The following is a 22,012-nucleotide window of genomic DNA, read 5'->3' as shown; positions in this document are numbered from 1 at the left end:
CCAAACTGACACTCAAAAGGTGACATGCCTATGGAGGAATGGTAAAGGGTGTTATGTGCAAATTCAGCCCATATTAAATGAGAGCTCCATGTAGATTGGTTGTCTGCAACCAGGCATCTTAGAGTCTTTTCAATCTCTTGATTTACCCTCTCAGTTTGGCCGTTAGACTGGGGATGGAAGCCAGAAGACAGGCTAATGGAGGATCCAATGAGTCTGCCAAATGCCTTCCAGAACCGGGAAGTAAACTGTGGGCCCCGATCAGAAACCATATCATGTGGAAACCAGTGGATCCTGAACACCTGCCTCATCAACAGTTCCGCAGTTTGGCTGGCTGTGGGGAGCTTGGGCAAAGGTAGGAGGTGACAGGCCTTTGAAAATCTGTCAACCACTACTAGGATTACCGTGTTTCCTTGAGACTGTGGCAAGCCTGTGATGAAGTCCATCGAAATGTGAGACCAAGGGCGTCTTGGAATGGGGAGTGGGTGCAGCAGGCCATAAGGGTGGGTCCTTGGCTCCTTGTTCTGGGCACAGACCATGCAAGCGGCAACAAATTCCCGGACGTCCTCTGTAATCTAGGCCACCAGAACCTTCTTTGGATGAGCTTGCATGTCTTGGTAGTTCCAGGATGTCCAGAAGGAAGAGAAGCATGAGCCCACTGTAAAACCTTAGAGCGTAGAGAGTTAGGAACAAAAAGGCGACCTGGAGGGCCATTACCTGGGCCTGGCTGCTGCATCTGGGCCTTCCTGACCGCAGTTTCAACGTCCCATTGAATGGGAGCTACCACTCTCACGTTGGGGAGAATGGGTTCTGGACAGGAATCCACTTCTGGTGGCTCAAACTGCCTTGAGAGTGCATCTGGTTTGAGATTCTTCGAACCTGGGCGATAGGAGAGAGTAAAGTCAAACCGGTTGAAAAAGAGGGACCAGCGGGCTTGTCGGGCATTCAGTCTCTTTGCTTCCCGAATATAAGTAAGGTTCTTGTGGTCAGTCCAGATTAAGAATGGGTGTTTGGCCCTCTCAGCCAGTGCCTCCACTCTTCCAAAGCCATCTTGACAGCCAGTAACTCCCGGTTTCCAATATCATAATTTCTCTGTGTCGGGGTGAGCTTACGAGAAAAAAAGGCACATGGGTGAAGCTTATTATCACTCTTACATCTCTGTGACAAGACAGCTCCCACTCCCACGTCTGAGGCATCCACCTCCAACACAAAAAAGGCAGGTCTGGATCAGGAGGGTTAGGATTGGGGCAGATGTGAAGAGTCGCTTTAGTTTGTTAAAGGCTTGACCTGCTCTACAGGTCCACATAAATGGCCTTGCTGACTTCCTGGTCAATGCAGAAAGGGGCTCGGCAATGGAACTGAAGTTCCTAATGAATCTTCTATAAAAATTGGAAAAGCCAAGAAAGCGCTGTACCTGTTTAACTGACGTAGGTTGAGGCCAGTCCAATACAGCTTGTATCTTGCCAGGGTCCATCTGAAGGCTGCCCCTTGATACCCTGAAACCAAGGAAGGAAACTTCTGGAACATGAAACTCACTCTTTTCCAACTTCACATAAAGTCTGTGTTTCAGTAGTTGGGCCAGGACCTGTCGGACATGTTGAACATGCTCTGGGTAATTGCGAGAAAATATCAAAATGTCGTCCAGATAAACGAACACAAATGTATTTAACATTTCTCTGAGAACATCATTAATAAAGGCTTGGAAGATAGCTGGGGCATTGACTAGGCCAAATGGCATTACCTGGTATTCGTAGTGCCCTGTTGGTGTGTTGAAAGCCGTCTTCCACTCATCCCCTTCACGTATTCTAACTAGATGGTATGCATTTCGCAGATCAAGCTTAGTGAAGATAGTGGCCCCTTGTAGGACCTCGAAAGCCGTGGTCATCAGAGGAAGAGGGTATCGGTTCTTGATGGTAATGCGGTTTAGACCTCGATAGTCTATGCAGGGTCGAAGTCCCCCATCCTTCTTTTCAACAAAGAAAAACCCGCTCCTGCAGGTGATGTGGATGGACGTATAAGTCCATTGCTCAGGGCTTCCTCAAGATACTTCTCCATTGCCAACCTCTCAGGGCCAGAGAGGGAATAGAGCCTTCCACGTGGTGGGCATGTACCAGGAACTAATTCAATAGTGCAATCATAGGATCTGTGAGGGGGTAATGTGGCTGCTTGAGTCTTACTAAAGACCTCCTGGAGGTCTACATACTCCTGGGGAACTCGGGATAACTCGGGACACTGAATTAGAGATTTGGTTGTGACTGACCTCATCTCGGGGATGGCCATTACCTCTGTGGATTGAGTATCAGAAGAGGATGTTGTTCTCCACATGGGGATGTCAGCTGAGGGTCCTTGAAAAGTCTCTAAAAGCTTGGAAGAGCAGCAGAAAGAAGTATCAGAAACTTGACAGTTAGTTCCCCAGGCCTTAACAACCCCTTGGGCCCAATCAATATGTGGGTTGTGTAAAGTCAGCCAGGGAAAACCAAGGATAAGAGGAAGCTTAGGAGAATGAATCAGATAAAACTCTATCTGCTCCTGGTGATGCCCAACCTGTAGCTGGAGAGGTGGAGTACACTGACTGACTCTCCCTGTACCCAGAGGACTGCCATCAACTGCCGTGATACTAAGGGGTCTTTGGAGGGTAACCGGCTGAACATCAAGTCTCTTAGCCAACTCATAGTCCATAAAACTCCCAGCAGCCCCAGAGTCAATAAAGGCGAGTGCATGGTGGAGTTGGTTGCTCTGGGTTATTGTAGCTGGGATTGTCAAACCTGAGGTTGCTGAGCAGGGGAAGGATCTTATTCTCGCCCTGGCCCCCCTCCTCCTGGACGAGTTGACTTTTCCCGACAACTCAGGACAAGTAAAACGAAAGTGACCTGACTTGCCACAGTAGAGACAGCATTTCTCCATCCGTCGGTTGCGCTCAGCTTGGGAAATTCTAGTTCCACCCAGTTGCATGGGCTCCTCCGGGGCACTAAGAGTTGAAGGCAGTTTAACAGGGTTGGGGAATTCAAAAACCCTAGTCTCCTGCTGTCGCTCCTGCTGACGTTCTCTAAGGCGGTGGTCTACCCGGATAGCCACATCAATGAGGGACTCAAGGTTCGGTGCCGGGTCTCGGAAAGCTAATTCATCTTTGATCGCAGGAGACAAGGCATGGTGAAAGGTAGCCCTCAAAGCTCGTTGATCCCACCCACTCTCTGTGGCAAGAGTGCGAAATTCTATAGCAAAATCCGCTGCACTCCGAGAACCTTGAGTGAGGTGGAGCAGTCGGTGATCCACATCCCCTCTACTGGCTGGATGTTGAAAAACTCTCCTCATCTCAGAAATGAAGTCGTCGCTGTTGATTGTCAGTAGAGCTCTCTGATCCCACAAAGCTGAGGCCCAGTCCAAAGCCTTGCCTGTAAGTAGAGTAATCATGTAGGCCACCTTGCTACTTTCAGTTGGAAAGCTGCTGGGTTGGAGCTGGAAAACCAGAGTACACTGGGTAATGAATCCTCTGCATCTCTCTGGACTGCCATCATACCTCTCTGGTGCTGGTAACTTGGGCTCAGACGGGACAGCCAACATGGGTCTGTTAGAATGCTCAGAAGGAGGTTGAGGTTCCTGGGATAAGGAGGCTTGAGACTGTAGATTTAAAAGATGAAGGATCTCAGACAGTGCCTGGTCATGCCGCTGTATGGTTGCTGCTTGATCTGAGAGGGCTGTTAAAATACGATCCACATTAGAAGGAGGTGAAGTTGCTTCTGCTGGGTTTCCTTCCATGGTTCAGTCTTGCTGTCAGGGGTCGCCCTAGGTGGGACTAGAACCCTGGTCTTTGGTGTTCTGAGCAGGTGATATTAGCTACTGAGCTAACTTCCAGGCATTGAAACCCAAGAGCAGAAGAGCAAAAGAGCCAGGAGACTTGAGTCTTCAAACAAAAAATATCTTTACTAATGAAACTAAAGTCACAAAGTACAAACAAACTTGGATAGCCGAGCTTCCGTAAAACAAGGAACAGAAAATAGACACAGGGGTCAAAAAGGTACAAACTTGACTTGCGAGCTGGCGACCACAGTACGTAGGCTCAAGACTGAACATAGATGCAGAGAGCAAGCACACTTATAAAGGGTTAAACACAGGTGCAGGGAATCAGGGCTAATGAAGAGCGTATTAAGCAAGATTAGGTACAATGGTGCCATCTAGAGTCTTTGGGGAAGCATAACCAAAGGGTTTAAGGAGGGCATCCCCTGCAGGTTGGGAGTGGAATAGCAGTGTAGGGATGAGATCATTACACAGTATTAGAGTTTAATACTGAATATAGATTAAAACTAGAACAGGAAACACACAATTATCAATCTGTTCATTATCACTCTGTGCTGTAATCAACCTTAGACAAACTGACATAATTTCTGTTTAAATCATCACATGACAGAAAACTCCAGGACCATTTACCAAAGTCTTAGAATTACAGCTAATGTTCAGTTTCTTGCACAGACTCGTTGTTTTCCTTCATAAGACCCCTCTTGTGACTATAGTAGTTTCTACTGTTCTGGGAAGGTTTTCCACAAGTTTCTGGAGTGTTTCCCCATTCATCCAACAGTGCATTTGGTTGAACAAGAAGGACTGACTCATAATGTCCATTCCAGTTCATCCCAAAGGTGTTCGATGGGGTTGTGGTCAGGCTTTGTGCAAGCCAGTAAAGTTCTTCCACACTAAACTCATCCAACCATGCATTGCAAAAATGCCTTATTACACAGTACATGACCTTAAGCCTTAAGGTTGATCTTAATTTGTCAAGTTTGTGCAAATAGCTACATTATATGGCATTGCTCACAAAAAGGTTTGAACAGTGAAAAATAACATTATTTAATTAAATGTAAATGTATTGTCAGGGCAGTTCACATTTATTATTCATTTGAGGATTTGAAATTGCAGGTTGTACAATAACCCAGATGCAAAAATATTACTCCCAGCTACATTTCTGTGGTAAGCAAAGTTTCTTTTTCTTTTCATTCTGTCATTCTCCATATCTATGTCTCTGGCTTCTTTAGTCTTTGGGCATGTTTGAATAAACCACAGCACTCTTTCTAACATTACATGAAATATACTGGCAAAACTTAATAAAGCTTTCAATTCTTGACCACCATGAATTTGCTGGCTTTGAAAGGGTTTAGATGGTTCATTAAATTTTTCTTCTTGGAGTTTTTACATGATTTGAGGTATGTGAGTTTTGGCTTATACCCTACTGCACATTCACACACACACATTGTTTTTCCATGTTTTATGAGGACTCTCCATAGGTATAATGGTTTTATGCTTTACAGACTGTATGTGTTATTGTCCTACACCAAGCCTACACCTAAACCTACCCCTTATAGAAAACTACTTTTTTAGATTGTCAAAAAACTCAATTCTGTATGTTTTATAAGCTTCCTCATGGGGACCTAAAAAATGTCCCCACAAGGTCAAAATTTACTGGTATTCCTATCCTTGTGATAAATATTGCACACACACACACATATATACATATATATATATATATATATATATATATATATATATATATATATATATATATATATATATATATATATATATATATATATATATATATATACATATACACACACACTGTATATATATTGACTCATAATACTGTATATATATATCCTTGTGATAAATATTGCACACACACACACATATATACATATATATATATATATACATATATACACATATATATAGATATATATATATATATAGATATATATATATATATATATATATATATATATATATATATATATATATATATATACATACATATATATATATATATATATATATATATACATACATATATATATATATATATATATATATATACATACATATATATATATATATATATATATATATATATATATATATATATATATATATATATATACATACATATATATATATATATATATATATATATATATATATATATATATATATATATATATATACACACACACTGTATATATATTGACAATCTATATTTATGATGACTTGTTTTGTTTGAAAAATTAGATTTTTGGCCTAAATCAGCTGACAGGTAAAATTAACACCTGTTTAAAAACATATGCCAACTGGATGCTGTAAGTGCAGTGTAAACTTATGGGGCAACCTTTTGAACAATGTTGCCAAGCATTTAAAGTATTCATATAGATGTTTTTTAGAGAGCAAGAAGAAGACCTTTTGTACAATGCCCAGGAAAGACAGCACTTATTTTTGGTCAAAATGCAGTTTCTGCCCTTTACCCACCAACAGATTGATTGCTAAGATTTTGGCTAGTGACTGTCATAAAAAAAATCCTTAAGACCTCTCGACGTAACAATAGTGTGTGATACAAAGACAGATCACAAATTTTCATTCAAATCTATTCATAAGTATGTTCTCAAATCATAAACTGATGCAAACTAAAACTTAAATATTCTCAGGAGACCTGAGAAAAGAGGTGCTAGTGAGGCCAGCAGATCTATGCTGGCCTCACTAGATCATTATAGTGGGCCTTCATTATAGATCTAGATCATTATAGTGGACCTTTAGTCTTTTAGATGAGATGTTACACAGAGGTCTGACTTTCATTCTGGTCATTAAAAATCAAAAATAAGATGTTATTACAGAGGTTTGACCAGGGCATCCTGGCCAAATTTGCCCTTTGAACACAATAATTGGTTTTATTACTCTGTCTGATCTCACCAATGGTGTGTGGTGGGTATTCTGGTGCTCTATGGCTTTCATCACAACATCAATGTAGATGCTGCACACTGACTAGGACATACCCTACACAATGTAGAATGCTTTGAGTTCATAGAAGGTTATTTCCTCTTCCTGTCTGCTGAGTGCGTTTGTAGTTACATGTAGCTTTGTTCATCTGTTGATATTTCTCTTATTATCACTCTCTGTTGTTTCAATCACTAAAGTACAATTTAGTAATTTAATTTCTCACCATTTTTATGATTTGACTTCCCCATATCAAGGACAAAATCCAGACGGAAATATATTATGAGAACATGTCTTTACGTTCACAGAATGGCACAGAAACTGCTTTTCCATGTATATACTTGCTCAGAATCATCTTCAAGGAGTTGCATATATTATGTATATAACCCACACATTTAACTATAATGTGCTAATTAATTATTGTGTATGTATTTTGAATAGCTATTAAATGGTTTATAGGTTCATATTCATGTTTAGTATGTGTGTGTTTCCATGTTCCTGCTTGGAACACTTGTTCCAGTAAATTTTTTATCAAATCATATCATTTTCTTGTTATAGAAATTCGGACCATGTGCTTGATGAGATTTATAAATTGGCAGGAGAAACACCACAACACATTGAGCTAAAACAATATTTAATTGATCAAGACCCTGTTTTGGGTTGTGTCTAAAGCTACAATGAGTTTAAGTACTATGGACACCTGAGTATTAACAAACATTTGCTCTTAGCTTTGCTTCTTAGCCATTGCTTTTTGCCTTTTTTTGCATTCTTTTTTGCAAAAACCTTCTAGTCTCATTACTTCACACAACTGTCAGCCAACACCCAACCACTGGCACTTCAACGACTACTGACCTTTCCAGCCAATCAACAACTTCAGGAAACCCTTTTCTGCATCAATAACGTCTCCAGGGTTCGAATGTAACCATGGTTCCTTGAGGGAACGAGACGCCACATCAACTGACGCTTTGGGAATGCCCTCTAGAGTGACGCCCAAGAAGATGGCTGGTGACATCAAGGGCCAGGAAGCATAAGAGTGCATGGAATGCTGCCGCCTCAGCCTCTGTCATGAAGTGGGCACAGGCAGGGATGCGGCAAGTGTGGCCTCGAGACGTGGCGCCTCGTTCCATCGAGGAACCATGTTGACTTTTGTAACCTGGAGACGCCTCTTTCAGAACTTGAGTCATGTCAACTGACACTTTGGGGAACAAGATGTCCATGCACCCAGACTTGCCAGTCCCAGCCCAGTGTGCAGTCTAGGGCAGGAGGACAGAAGAACCAGGAGTGGCCCGCAAGTCTATCCTGTAGAAACGAGATGGCGGCCCTCCACAGACCGCGGGCTGAGTAGCCGCTTATGACTGCTTACCAACCAGTGAGGGATGCATTCGTCACTAGCGTTACACGGTGGCAAGAAGCACAAGAAGCACAGGAACTCGGGCTTCCTTCACATGTTTAAGGCACATATAGTGTGGCGTGACACTTTGATCATGCAAAGCGGTTTTCCCCTCAAGGAAATGCCCTTGTTCCTGAGCCACCACTGTAGGGGTCTCATGTACAGCAGACCAAGAGGTACGACATTGGGCGTAGCTGCCATCAGACGCAGCAGTCTCTGAATCTGCTTGACAATGAGTGACCGGCCTTCCCTCACTCGCGACTGCAGTGAGATTTGACTCTATCTGAGCAGGTGCCATACGAGTCTGCATCATGGTCGAATCCCAAACCACATGGATAGGCACGTGGAAGTATGTGTCTTTAGATCTACTGTGACAAACCAGTTCTCGGACCTAATTTGTGACATGACCTGTTTCACACTGAGCATCCCAAACAGTATGCAGGACCCAACGAGATACATTCGGCCATTGTTTCCACACTGCAAAATGATCTACTAAGGGAATCAGCCTCTCAAGACTGACCTCTGGTGGAGTGAGAGATGTTGAATAGTGGGAACTGAGCATGGTGGGAGTAGGGGACGCCTATGCCCTGTGGTGTTAATTATTACGCTGAGGGGACTCGCACTGCGACACTCTGCTCAGCCTCACAATTTAGAGAATGGCGTGGGAGGAACTGCTGAAATGCCTCCTTGCTTGCTTGCGCCTCCTGATGTCTGTCGACGACCGTATTGACTGGCGCTGACCAACCTTTGCAACCTTTGTGGTGCTAGCGGGCATCCATCAGGCAGACTCTGTCTTTCTCTCTCACATCAGACAGAGTCAGCCACAGATGCCTCTCCGCGGCCACCAAGGCTTCCATAGACCGCCCGAGAGGTCAGCGGTCCGTCTGAGCTCCTTATTATCATCAGAGCTCACCTGCTTGCCCTTTCAGCACATCAGCCTGGTATGCCTGCAACACCGCCATAGTGTGCAGAGAAACATCAGCCTGACCTGCTGCCGAATACAACCCTGCCGACCAGCGCTGATGTTGTTCTGACCAATCGATGTTCAGTTTAGCGACAGTATGAGTTACCACCTCCAAGAGCTCCTCATACTGACCCGAGTCTCCTCGGCGCTGTGTATCTCCTCACCCTCAGATGAGGACAGCAAGAGTACCGCGCTGCCTTGGCAGGTCTACTGCAGCAAGGCTCACTAGTGAAGGTCTCTTCTGTGAAGAAGAGAGTTGTCGGCATGCTCTCGCTCCCCAGGCAAGCCACACGCAGATATAGTGTGTGTCATCCAGCAAGATGTACGTCTTGCACGGATGAACACACATTCTATAGCGCGGCTTGCCCTCTCGCCATCTTACTGGTCTGATTACACATACACTCACAGTTGTCCCGCTGGAGGAACAACAAAGAGAATCCTGTAACACCAAGGCAACACAAGTAAACTCCAGACTCATGATGAGCTGGTGCATTTAATATAAATATTTCAACTAATTGAGGAATTTAATGCAAGCAATAATTAAGTGACTGATGGTTGTTCAGGTCTATGCAATTGACTGTAATCTTGGAATTTTACATTTTTATCCTGTTAAACTTAAAGTTTATCCTGTTAAACTTACATTTTTTTCCACTTTTCCAATTTGTATGAATGTATGAGCACATGTTTATGTGTTAGATTAGTTTATATGTCTTATTATTTTATTTTATTTATCCAATAAAGTCCTATTTATATTTTAAAGAGAAGTCTTGTGTTTTGTGCTTACAAGTAAACTGCTCATCTTGTTACTATCATAATTAATAGTGTAATGTAGCCAACTTCTAAAATGATTATAATAATTCAAAGAAGCATTTAAGGAATATAATTTCCCCCTCATTTTTATTTTGTAAATCTCTGTTGTACATCCCTTTGCAAAACATTAAAGAATAAAAATTTACATATTAAAACTTTAAAAATGTAATTGCATGCACAGTATTATCATGACATGTAAACCCATGATAATAATCACAATCACAAACTCTTGGATTGACTTCCCCTCTAGAGGACAAGAGCCAGACTGAAATTCCTTATGAAATCTTTTAACTGCTTTTCTGTGTATATACTTGCTCAGAGTTATCTTCAATGAGCAACTAATCACTTCCATGCATAACGTCTCAGTTACTTGCGTAACCCTTGTTCCCTGAAGGAGGGAATGGACATGTTATGTCACTGATAGAATCCTCTTTGGGAGCCCAATTGGCTCTGATTTTTAAGGAAAAGGCCATTAAGAATTAACTAGTGGTATTTGCATGCCTAGCCCCTCCCCTATACATACAAGTATTTACGACGGCGGCATGCAAGGGCTATTCAGTTTTATGATAAGGAGCCGGGAGCTTACCCAATGGGATGGAAGAAGGGATGGGATGGAAAAAGGAGAGCACCAGATCGGGATGCAGGTGCCAAATTGTGCCCAACACCTAAGAAAGAAGGTCCTTCGTCAGGACAGTCTTCCAGGGAAGGGCTGTGAGAGGAGCATGAGATGTGAGCCAGAACAGCGCAACCAAAATAACTTGCTCCTCGGCCACTGCAGTCGAGGTCCTATCCAGGAGAGCAATGCTGCTTGCCCATTGCAAACAGTACCCCAGCCCATCAAGAAAACATCAGTATTAACTGCCACTTGCCTCGACACCTGTCCTAGAGGAACTCCTGCCTATAGGAAATGGGCTGAAAACGCCGATCTGGAGAGCACCACGGCGGTATGACAGGTTCTATTGCTTCCTTCTCCAATAGGACTGCAGTGTCCGCACACACAGGCATCCTTCTCTGTGTGGACAGAAGTGAAAAGGATCCCTGTGAACCTGTGCAGATTCCTGGTGAACTGAATCACATAATCGAGTCGAACCGTGGCTCGATCCGGGATACAGGGCGCTGGAAGTGGCCAGAACTATCCTCATGCAGAAGTTTTAGTGCCTTGGTTTGGTGTACCTCCAGGATAGCATGCAAGGCAGAGGCGCTTTGGCCTGGAGCACTGTAAGCCTTGGCAGTGAGAGCTAACAACAGCTTTTAGACCTCTGACGGAGGGCGCAGACGATTCTTCCAGGTGGCAACATTTTGTTGCATTTGCGTTTAGAGCACAACCGTGTGCTCCAAATGGGGAACATCAATGTACCTCGTGGACACCCTACCATCAATGGATAGATTGCTGTTTTCAAGTTTAAAATTGGTTTTGATTGTCATTTTTGCCAAAAGGAAAGGACATTGGGTGTGTTCTTGCCCTGAAAAAGCAGTTTAACAAATTCTGTAGATGAAAATGGCCCTCAAAATTTAAACCAAGTAACTGAGAAAGACTGACAAGTTGATGAAATGCAAGAAACAAGTGTAAATGCAGAGAAGGGTACAGTGGAAATAAAGGATGTAAAGGAACTAGAGAGATGATGGACATTGAACTTGATAAGGTTGAGAATTAAATCTTTAATGAAGAGGATTAAAGACAGTGCAAGCAGTGAAAAGAAATTTTAATTCCTGTGAAGAAGCCAACAATTTTAAGAAAAAAAATGCAAGATAAAATGAACCACAAATTTCTGATGTTTCTGATTCAGAAAATGAGTAAGAGGTGCCAGAAGCCTCTGTGGAAGAAAATAACAGATAAATAAGAATGGGATGAGGGGTGTAAAAAAATCTTTGTAGCTCTATGATGTCACAAGGGTCACTATTCAAAATTTTAGGAAAATATATTGTGGAGCTGTGTGTTGTGTGGGGCCCATAAAGATTTATATTCTTAAGCAAAAAGTTGAGCTAGCTAATCTAGCTGATCGGAGACTAGAGCTCAAGAGGCTTTGGTTAGACTCAGGAAGAAATTGATGCCCGTCTAGATTCTTCTTTTGGCCTGGAAAAAATGGCCAACGAAAGAGTATTCATTGTTCATGCTCTGTGGATGGGAAAGATCTGATTAGGGACTGTGATATTAAAAAGGGCTGTTAGCTTCTATGAGGAGCTGTATGCCTGTGAATGTGGCATAATATATGTGGCAGCTCTATATTTCAGCGCAGCCTGGTGATACACACCAAACTGAGAATCTAACAGAATGCATAGTCGATAGAAAAACTAGATGATGAGTAACTTCCTAATGCTAAATTCAGAAAAACAGAGGTGCTAATAATTGGACCTAAAAACCCCACATATAATAATCTAGAACACAGTCTTACACTTGATGATTGATTGATTGATTGATTGATTGATGGCTGCTCTGTTAATTCTTCATGATCAGTTAGGAACCTAGGTGCGTTGTTTGACAGCAATCTTTCCTTTTGAAAACCATGTTTCCAGCATCTGTAAAACGGCGTATTTCTATCTTAAAAATATTACGACCTATGGTTTCAACCGCTAATGCAGAAATATTAATTCATGTGTTTATGACCTCAAGGTTAGATTATTGTAATGCTTTATTGGGTGGTTGTTCAGCACGCTTGATAAACAAACATCAGCTAGTCCAAAACGCAGCAGCTAGAGTCCTTACTAGAACTAGGAAGTATGATCATATTAGCCCGGTTCTGTCAACACTGCACTGGCTCCCTATCAAACATCGGATAGATTTTAAAATCTTATTAATTACCTATAAAGCCCTGAATGGTTTAGCAGCAGATCCTTTTCCTATCTAGCACTTAAACTTTGGAACAATCTCCCTAACTCTGTTCGGGAAGCAGACACAATCTGCCAGTTTAAATCTAGATTAAAGACACATCTTATTAAATTAGCCTGCACATAACACACCAACACACTTTTTATTATTCAAATACGTTAAAGGATTTTTAATTAGATCAGCTGGAACCGGGAACACTACTCCTAAAATACGATGTACTGTGACATTGTAAAAAGAATGGCATCTACGCTAATATTAGTCCTGTCTCTTTCTTAATCTGTTTCACAGTTTGTATCCAAACTAGATGGTGGATCAGCACCCATAGATCACGTTCATCAGAGACCAGAACACCTAGATGCGCCCCGTGGACAGATCACCAGATCCTGATGCACACAGCTGACACAGCTGCGTTTAAAATTGAACTGGAAGTTAAGTGCTGGGCGTCCGGTCAGAGGAGAACTGGCCCCAACTAAGTCTGGTTTCTCCCAAGGTTTTTTTTTTCTCCATTCTGTATGGATGGGGTTTTGGTGCCGCTGTCGCCTCTAGCTTGCTTTGTTGGGGACACTTCTAGTGATTATCGTTGAATTGATTACAGAGACCGTCTCTGCATTTAATAACAAATTGTTCACTCTCGTTATTATACATCCCTGTCATTGTATTCTTGTACTTTATACTGTACATTGCTTTGATGCAACCTCTGTTATTAAAGGCGCTATATAAATAAAAATGATTGATTGATTGATTGATTGAATATGTTGCTTCATGCAATATGATATGTTTTTTGATATTGCAGCCAAAACCATCACTGATCCCCCGCCATGCTTCACCCATACTTCTCTCTGTTCTCTCACCCGGACATCCCTTTCAGACAGCTTTCTCTTGCGTCCACAGTTACTTCTGTTGGATGTGGTTCGAGTTCTTGGTGGTATGCTAACATTACCCTGGATACCGTGGCTCTTAATACATCGCAAAGATTTTGCTGTCTGGGTCACGGATGCACCAGCAAGATTTTGTCCTCTTTTGAACTCTGATATGTCACCCATAATGTTGTGAGCCTTCCAATATTACTCTGCTAATTAAACCTTCACACTCTGCTCTTACTGGTAAAAGTACATATATATATATATATATATATATATATATATATATATATATATATATATATATATATATATATATATATATATATATACATATATATACACACATATTCATATATACACATACACATATACATATACATATATAAATATATACACATATACATATACATTATATACATATATATATATATATATATATATATATATATATATATATATATATATATATATCCTTTAAAACAATTAGCTGCATCAAACTACGTTATGTGAGGCAAACAAATTATGAAAAGAAATAATAAATATGCATTTTCCATGTTCATGCTGAAAATGTAAACAGGTTTGTCTAAGTCATTTGCTAAGTGCAAATAAAGAGAAATAATGGGAATCTGGTAATTGTATGTTCTATTTTCATGTATGTAATAGACATGAGCAAGTTCTTTGAAAAACATCTATGACATTTGAAACATGTCTAGTTTTTATGCTCTGTGTTAACAATGGTTTCACTAATAATAAACATGTATTGCATAAAGCATCCATATCTGTTCATGTCAATTAAATATTATACACTTGAAAAGTATTACAGTAATTTTCAATTTAAAAATGATAAAAATATCTGATTAAATTGGGATTTAATTTATGACAGTCATTCGATTTATCATGATTAAATACTTTTAATAGATTGACAGCCCTAGTTTGTAAACAATACTCATTTTTATGAATACATAAACAAATAAGCATGTTAAACTACATCAATTAAAACATTTAAAACTTAATTTTTCTGTATATCTTGTAAAAAAAACTGTTATAAAATAAATACTCTGGTTTTCCTAAGCTAATGAACTGTAAGAAATCCTTGAACTATTTGAAGCTTTGTTATGACTGAATGTGAAATAGTAATGACCAGACTGTGACCAAGGACTTAAGTAGCTTTCATTGCCTGCAACATAGCACCAGCAGGTGTGGTGATGGACACCCACTCAAATAGCAGAGTCGTTATCCATATGGCGCCTGCCTGTCTCCTCAATCATTCTTATTTTCTTTTTCTAATAATGGCCAGCTTCTCTATTTTAAAAGAAAATATGTTAATTGGCAGTCACCTATGAATCTTTTTTTTCCCACATCTGTTTGTCAGCTTCTCTTAGCTTATTTCAGAATTACATCCAGAGTAACAGCTTTGGAACTTTTTGATCAGTTTATGAATGAGTAGTTTTCTTGTAAAGTGGTTCATTATAGTAATTTGTGATACATTTTTTTTAACCTTAGCAACATTAAGATGTTTCTTCTTGCCATTTTCTCTACACTACTGTATTTTTATCTCATTACATTTAAAAGCATTCAGACTGCAAACTGATGTCTACAACCAAGAAGGTGCTGCACTGGATATTAAGCAGTGGCACAGAAAATACTACATGAAATAAAAAAATAAGGAATATTTGGTAACACTTTCAATGAATGCCATATTTATAATACATTATGAGGGTATTCTTAAAGCATTATAATGAATGCATAACGCATTACAAATAACTATAATGAATTGTATCATCTCTAAATATTCAAGCTTAAATCGACTTAAGTTACAATTAATTATATTTCTCTTAGTTGTGCATTATGGGTCTCATATCTTGTCTTTTTACTTACAGACATATACCACTTGTAAGAGTCACATCGCTGGACTGTTTTGTGTTTGTTTTTATTCCTCATCTGATCTGTGTGGCCTAGGTTTTTTTGTCTCCTGTGATTGTATCATTATGTTCAGGTGTATGTAGATAAATATTCTCCTTGTTATCTTCTCCTTATAAGTTTCTTTCCATTTAGTGTTAGGTTATCGGGTCTCGCCCATACTACCCCAGTGTACGTGTGTCCGTCTGCTACCTTCTGTTGTGGAATTTACCTTATTGTTGATTATTACAGCCTGTTAATTGTGACCTGTCATCTTTGTGTGCACTTTCCCACATCACACCATGACAGAAGACCGGACAGTAAAAGATAAAGTAAGCGCGTCTATACCTGCGTTTCTGCCTCTGCTCGTTTTATCAAACTGGACTAAACACCTCCACATGAGCGCAGCTGTATAGGGATGGTCTTTAAGAGAGCCTCGTTGAGGTACTGGGTGTCATGTGACCATGGACATCACAGATGCCCAACCCACTATCTCCCACTGTATGCAGCACATGCCTGAGCCCACCGCTGACAAAGGGGTGGAGTCTGCTGCAACCAATTAGCCATTGCCACCAGGAGCGACCTAGCTGAGGATCTCCTCGAGCCAGAGCCCTTGCCATCAGACCAGGTGCTAGAGCCGGCAACAGAGCTCACCACGGTGAAAAGTGTCTCCTCAACTTCTGTCTTCTGTCAGCCCCACTGACTCCTAGATTCCTCCTCTCCACCTCCTCCAGTGTAGTTGTTGCTTTTTTTTTTTTTTTTTATAATATCAGTTTGATTATTTTGATGGTACACTTTACACAGCTGTTGATAAGTAACTCTGCAACTACATGTCAACTAGCCTTCATTAGAGTATTAGTGTGTCTGCCAAATATATGCTAACATTTTATTTTGATGGCTCCTCAACAGATATACTAAGTATAGGATACTTTGCAAGTATGTAAACAAACATTCTACCTACCTGTAATGCCATGCCAGCAGAGGGAGCCCTCACCCAAGTACTGACTCATCTCCACTCCCTCTGCGCTCATTTCCTGTTTGCCCAGCATAAAGCCAAAGAACATGTTATGCTTGGCACGAAGTAGCCAACTCCCTTACCGAGCGGTCTCTTCATCTACTCCGATTGTCTCCTTTGTGTATGATTTCTGCCTGTTGATCTGTTCCCTGATTGTTGGATTTGCACTTCTGCCTTGTTTGCTTGATTGGACTGCTGTTTCTAGACCTATTGCCTGCCTCCCTGCCTTTGCCTCTGGATTCTCCCACAAACTTGTTGATGGATCAGACTGCCTTATTGTTGATGACTCTCTGCCTACCAATAGTAAAGATGTTTCCACCCAGATCATTAATATCATTCAGGGTAACCATTAGGTGGCTGATTATGCGATCGAATTCCGAAAGCTCGCATCACAGAGTGGCTGGAATGATGTTGATGTTGAAGCTACGTTTCGCCATAGTCTAAAGTCAGAGTTGCAAACTTGAACTGGCATGTAGAAGGGAGGAATTGTCCTTTTCGAAGTTTGTCACCCTGGCCATTAAAATTGAAAATTTGATGCTGCAATGCCCCAAACGCAAGAACAATCATGCCTGTCATCACAAAAAAATTGCCCATTGAAGAACCAACGCAACTTAACGCCTCACGGCTTTCTGAAGAGGAAAGGGAGAGACGTTGACGACATAACCTGTGCTTTTACTGCGGAGAAGCAGGCCACCGCAGTCCAGGATGCCCACACAAACCTTAAACCGCATCCAGGGTGAATATACAGCATTTTTCTATACTCAGTAACAAAACATTTACCTTACATGTCAACCTTAAACGTGATGATCTGTCTCTTGATCTGACAGCAGTGATCGATTCTGGAGCGGCACTTAACATGATTAATAAAAAGATTGTCTCCAAACTTAACATCCCCACTCAACCATGCAGTCTCCTGATAAAAATCAAAGCCATCAATGATGCGCTCATTGCCGAGGATCATCACACATCGTACTCCAAACTTTCACTCTTATTGTGGGTCTACTCCATAAAGAATCAATCACACTGTACATTGTAGACCCACCCAAGCATGAAGTTATCCTTGGATTTCCCTGGCTCTCAGTCCATAACCCCAAGTTCTCCTGGTACCACGGTGAACTCGTCAGCTGGTCCACCAATCTCAAATCAGTGAACACCCCCTCCTGTTATAATGACCTTTTGGACGTTTTCAGCAAAACCATAGCCACACAATTACCTCCACATCGCCCTTGGGACTGCGCTATAGACCTTCTAGCTAATGCTATTCCCGCCAAAACCTGTAAATGCAATAAGATTAATCTGAGAAGGGATATTCAAAGGAACAAAAGGACTTCAAAAAGAGAGTAAACGACACCACCCCCCTGTTGTGTTTATGACACCCTCCTCACCTCTGCTCTTCCTGCTTCCCCTCCTTCTGCCCAAAAGACTTGGTTTAGAGTTCATTAGGAATAAGGCATTATATGTCATGTGTCTTAATAACCTATTGTTCTTCACTCTCATGTTTGGTCTCATTTGAAAGGTCTCAGTGCGATTGGTAAATTTGGTCTCAATTTCACAGTAATCACTTATATTATGGAAAAGACTAAGAACTTGGTAGAACTGTGTTCTGTTGAGAAGGAGGTGTGTCCTCCTTTTGGGAAAGTGTTCCAGCCAGGTGTGACACTGGCGCACGGGAACCTAAACACCAAAAGGTTTATACAACTACATTTGGAATCTCTCTGGTCTGAGTATATAAGGAAAGTGACAAAACGCAACAAGGTGCGATTCTGTAGCCAGATCGGCCCGTAGTGTGGTGTATGTCCTCATACACTACACTATGTACTTTTTAAAGACCAGGTATACTGACCTTTTAAGTTTCTTTTTTGTTTTGTGTTATTTGTTTTGTGTTATTTTTGTACTGCTGATCAGTTGTGCAAATGTTTATCAATTATACCAATTTGGAAACCATTCTTGCCAGGCAAAATAAATGTTAATCTTGGTTAACTTATAATATTGTCTGAAATAACTTTTCTAGTAGGTTAGTGACTTCTGAGGTTTTCTGCATTGTTGGCGTGCTAGGGTGAGTCAGATCAATGATCGATGGATGGAGCCGGGGGCACGTTTTTTGAGATCTTGACTTCTGGCCATCAAACTAGCTTAGCATGCTATTACTTAGGGAACACATAAAAAATTACTCTTTTTAGTCTATTGAGGAAATGGCTGCATTAAGGCAAGCGATCTACGGGGTGGCCTCTGACTAAGACCTGGACTAGCCCAGATGTGTCGTGAGTCTCTTCTGGCCAAACAAGGTCTCTAAGCGACCCAGATTCCTAACAAACGATAAGTCGAATAATTAAACTGATTAATAAATATTAGTGAGTTTTAACGAGACGCAAGGAAAAAGACCGAACATGCATTGACCTTCGACCAGGGCCTCTGGATTCCGTTCTGCAGGAAAAGGGGGACCCTTACACTATCGGGGACTAAATAGTGTAACAATCAAATTCTGTTACCCTATTCCTTTAGTACCATCTTTTATCACTTTGAATAGAAGGTTCGCATAAGCACCTATCCTGAACCACCCCAATCCAGATTTACCATTCATAGTTCATTTCGTTTAACAAATTAGAATAAGGTGACATGCCAATTAGCTAATCAACTCAAACACCTGCAAAGTTTTCCTGAGCATTTAAAATTGTCTCCCACTTTGGTTCACTAACCTAAACAATCATGAGGAAGACTGCTGATCTTGACAGTTGTATAGATATGTAGTTGTAGGATAATCATTGAAACCCTTCAAAAGGAGGGTAAGCCTCAAACAATTATTGCCAAAAGAGCTGGATGTTCACAGAGGGCTGCATCCAAGCATGTTAACAAAAGTTGAGTGGAAGGAAAAGTGTGGGGAAAAAAAGATGTACAACCAACCAAGAGAATCATAGCTTTGCTTGAGAATTGTCAAGCAAAATCGATTCAAGAATTGGAATTTGGTATGGTTAAAAGTTCTCAATCTGACCGTAAAATACTGCAGTTGTTTTATTCTTGTTAAGCCACTCCTAACCTACAGACAATGTCAGAGGGGTCTTACCTGGGCTAAGGAGAAGAAATGGACTGTTGCCCAATGGTCCAAAGTCTTCTTTTTAGATGAGAGCAAGTTTTGTATTTCATTTGGAAACCAAGGTCCTAGAGTCTGGAGGAAGGGTGGAGAACATCATAGCTTTAAGTTGCTTGAAGTCCAGTGTTAAGTTTCCACAGTATGTGATGATTTGAGGCACAATGTGATCTGTTGATGTTGGGCCATTGTGTTTTTTGAAAACCAACTTCAATACCACCTCAGCAGTGCCACAAATTGATCACCTCCATGCCATGCTGAATTGAGGCAGTAATTAAAGCAAAAGGAGTATAGTGTACAGTAAATGAACATACTTTCCAGAACGCCAACAATTCACAATTTTTTTTATTGGTCTTATGAAGTATTCAAATTTTTTGAGATAGTGATGGACTTAAACTACTTCAGTCTGTGTGCACTGAATTTATTTAATACACAGTTTTACAATCTTCACACTTTGAGTAAAATTTTTCTATGACATTCTACTTCATTGAGATGCACCTGTACATGACCTTTTTCTACATCTCTAATCATACCCAATACTTAAACTTAACAACTACCTTACTAGCTATTACTAAGCAGCAAATTAAGAATGTCTAAAATGTTTCCATGTGCTCTGTTTTGTCAAACACCATCCTTCAAACTCATTGATGCAACTTTGTTAATTCCTGAAGTTTAGCTGTTTTGGACTGCTGTCTTGAACTGGGTGTGCTATTCTGCACTTTTGCAAATGTAGGCTATTAAGTATTTATTTAAGACTTCAGGCCTCAGAGAAGCACACCTATGTTACACATGCACAGTTTTGATTGATTATTTACTTATTATTTTATAATTGAGCCAGACACTGTGTAATGTGAGTGATGTGTTGATCATTACTGATCATTCAACAAAATGCTTCCTGCTCCAATGCATTTTATGTACGAATAATTATTGTCACCACTGTTGAGGATCATATAAGTGTTTATGTCTAAAAGCCTTAGCCAATACTCTCTCTCTCTCAATATGTAAGAATTGCGGTGCTGTTTGTTTAATAGGGCACCTTTTTTGCAGTTTTCTAATAGTTGAATGTCAACCAGTAAAGAAAAGTGATGATGTTCATTCAGATGAGTTATAAACAGAAGGCATAAGCTAATCTCCTATTGCAAGGTTTAATTTAGCAACGTTAGCTGTGAAACATTACAACTGCTTAGAAGGAAATTACTTTAAACTACTAAAATGCTAAAAAAAAAGTTTATTCCATTCAAGGCTATTTCATTGTGTCAGCATACTACTCCATGTAGTTGGCCCCTGTGTTCCCCTCTGCCTTAGTTCTTCCTTGTGTGTCCTTGTTAGTGATATCTAGGTCGCTTGTGACTTGTTTTCCCCTGAGTATTTAAATGGTGTTTTTTCTCGTTGTTCTATACTCGCTTTTTAAGTCTTGACTTTGAGTTCCTGCCTTGTTTCACCTAGTCCTTCCAAGGTACCTCAAGTAAGGAGTTCATGGATATCTCTTAGTGCACTTCACTGGTTTTGTTTCCCCCGTGGAGTTTTTATTTTTCCAAGTGTTTGTTTCTATTCTTTCCTCTGTTACCTATACCTCTGTCCGAGAACTTTTGTTGGATTTGTTTTTTCTTGTAAAGTTTTTTATAAATCTACATTGCCTGGAGTTCTACCTATAGTGTTTTGTTTAGGTCCAACATTACTGCCCTTGTGGTTAATCGATACATTGCTTGACCAATGCACCAGAGACCTAAGTTCACCTCTCTGAACACAATAGTGGACAAAGATTTGCTACTTTGATTGCATCTTGGTTTGACTAACATGAGCAAACTGTCCAACGCCATCTGATAATGATGCCAGGACAATGACCAGGGCAAAAACAGGACATTTGGTATAAAGTCAAGAAGGACAGGTCTTCTCATTGGTTAAAATGCAGTTTCTAAGGAAAATGCCATTCCTAAGGTTTTGGCATGTGACTGTCATACAAATTCCTTAGGACCTCTGGATGCAGCATCAGTGGGTGAAGCAAAGAGGGATCACAGAAATCCATCAAAATCTATAAACAACTATGTTTTCAAACCTTACATTGATACAAACTACAACACACACATCTTATACTAATTCAAATAAGTAAGTATTCTTAGTGACAGCAATGTGTTGTGCAACATCTTACACAAACAGCTGTTAATGGACAAATTAATGCATGCATGACAAATGCAGTCTTTTTCCATCATGTTTGTACTGATGTATTCTGCCAAATGTATACTGGTTGTGGTGATAAAAGTGATAAATGCACAGGTAAAACTTTAATGAACTTTGTGTTTAGACTTTGCAAATAAGTACTACAGGAATAAAGAAGGGTGGGCCACACAGTGTCACCCACTCTGATAGAATCAGCCAATCACAGCATAAAAATGGCACCAGATTGCAAACTCCTCT

General features: G+C 40.5%; 1 protein-coding gene across 1 annotated transcript in view; it reads right to left on the bottom strand.

Annotated features, from left to right (window-relative positions):
* The window catches only part of LOC122347986 (collagen alpha-1(XXV) chain-like), a 165,041-nt gene that overhangs the window by 99,708 nt on the left and 43,321 nt on the right, over positions 1-22,012 (bottom strand). The window lies entirely within an intron of this gene.

Source organism: Puntigrus tetrazona, chromosome 7, assembly GCF_018831695.1.
Source record: "Puntigrus tetrazona isolate hp1 chromosome 7, ASM1883169v1, whole genome shotgun sequence".
Classification (NCBI taxonomy): Eukaryota; Metazoa; Chordata; class Actinopteri; order Cypriniformes; family Cyprinidae; genus Puntigrus; species Puntigrus tetrazona.
Note: the sequence above shows the minus strand (reverse complement) of the source record. Positions and strands in the feature narration are given on the sequence as shown.